Source organism: Trachymyrmex cornetzi, unplaced genomic scaffold (assembly GCF_001594075.2).
Source record: "Trachymyrmex cornetzi isolate Tcor2-1 unplaced genomic scaffold, Tcor1.1 scaffold1990, whole genome shotgun sequence".
NCBI lineage: Eukaryota > Metazoa > Arthropoda > Insecta > Hymenoptera > Formicidae > Trachymyrmex > Trachymyrmex cornetzi.
In genome coordinates, this window is record NW_017296625.1 from 4,227 (window position 1) to 6,267 (window position 2,041).

A 2,041-nucleotide genomic window follows, 5' to 3' on the forward strand; every position below is an offset into this window, starting at 1 on the left:
ATTACTCTTGTGCGCGAGCCAGCATAGCCACACTCTTGGTCGAATTTATCGACTTAAACAGTGAGCAAAAAATTCCGATTTGCTATATTCTTAGAGCAATTAAATCTAGAAACATTTTGACACCAAAATGAGCTGAGCAATTAATTGCTTTAAGGTACTTTACTCTTGTACGCGACCCAGCACAGCCACACTATTGGTTGAATTTATCGACTTAAACAGTGAGCAAAAAATTCCGATTTGCTATATTCTTAGAGCAATTAAATCTAGAAACATTTTGACACCAAAATGAGCTGAGCAATTAATTGCTTTAAGGTACTTTACTCTTGTACGCGAGCCAGCACAGCCACACTTTTGGTGGAATTTTTCGACTTAACCAATGAGCAAAATAATCGGGAATAGAGCAAAAAATTAACAAAAAAATAGCCCTCAAGAATATGTACTTGATTTTTCATTTACCGCTTTTTTTTTTTTTTTTCTTTGTGGCTGTGCTAACTCTGGTCTGAAGCTAGCACAGCCATGGGTTTTAGCGAATTGGCTGGAGCAAAAAAATCGGGAATAGAGCAAAAAATTAGCAAAAAAATAGCAAAAAAATGCGGTATAGGTCGCGTTTGATTGCGCTGAAGTGGCTGGGTCAGCTTAATAGACGTGAAGGTACAGCCCACCGAGCGCACGGCGCGAGGAGCGGGGACGGCCTAGCAGGCACGCCGCGCCGTTCGAGCTTAGAGGCTCGCGGCGGTGAGCGGGGTGCTTGCCGCACTCCTCATGCGTCAAGCTATCGATGACGGCGCTTTGGAAATATCTCAATTAGGAAATGATCGCAATCTTTTTGAAAACTCAGTTTAGTTCGCTCTAAAGCGTGCGCGTGTACGTACAGAAAAATGCTACGTATAAATGCTATGTATAAATATAACTTGTTTTAAATAAATAATATGTATATTTTAAATGAATAATATGTGTATTTGATAATTCTACCGACAACATTCGTGAATAACATAGAGCGGACTAAACTGAGTCGAATTGAGTCTTTTACCATTTTGTAATTTTCGCAATATTTAACAAGATATTAATTACTAAAATATTGGTTTTCAAGAATTTTTTATTTAAGTACTATCAACTTTACAAAAAAAACAGCAAGAGACAAAAATTGTTTATTTTTTTCTCATAAAGCTCCAGAAATCTTTTCGGAATTTTTTATCAACTTTTTAATGCAGCATTTTCTTATTAACAACTATTTTTACCAAAATGAGAAAATACGGTATTAAAAAATTCTGAAAAAATTCGTAGAGCTTTATGAAAAAAAACAAATATTTGTCTTTTGATGTTTTTCTGTAAAGTTGATAGTATTTGAGTAAAAAGTTCTTGAAAATCAATATTTTAGTAATTAATATCTTGTAACTATTGCGAAAATTACAAAATGGTAAAGGACTCAATTGGACTCAGCTTAGTGCGCTCTTTCTTATTCACGAACGTTGTCGGGAGAATGATCAAATATCCTTTTAAAATACATATATTATTTAAAACAAGTCACATTTATACATATGTAGCATTTTTTGTATGTACACGCGCACGTTTTAGAGCGAACTAAATTGAATTTTCAAAAAGATTGCGATCATTTCCTAATTGAGATATTATTTCCAAAGCGCCGTCATCGATAGCTTGGCGCCCGGGGAGTGTGGCAAGCTCCCCGCTCTCCGCCACGAGCCTCGAAGCTCGAACCGAGGCTCGAACGGAGCGGCGCGCCTACTAGGCCGTCCCTGCTCCTCGCGGCCCGCGCACCGTGCGCTCGATGGGCCGTATCTCCGGCAATAGTAGGTCTGGCGGACGCGCCTATTCAGCTCTAACGTTAATATCTCGTTAACTATTGCTGACATCGCAAAATGGTACAGGACTTTTCGACTCAGTATAATCTGTTCTACCTACGCACGAAACATTTGTCGGTAATTTCCAGATACCCTGTATAGTATTCGAAAATTATATTTTACGATTGCAAGAGCTTAATGGTAGGTTTTGTAAAAATGAACTTTTTTTTATAAAAAATTAC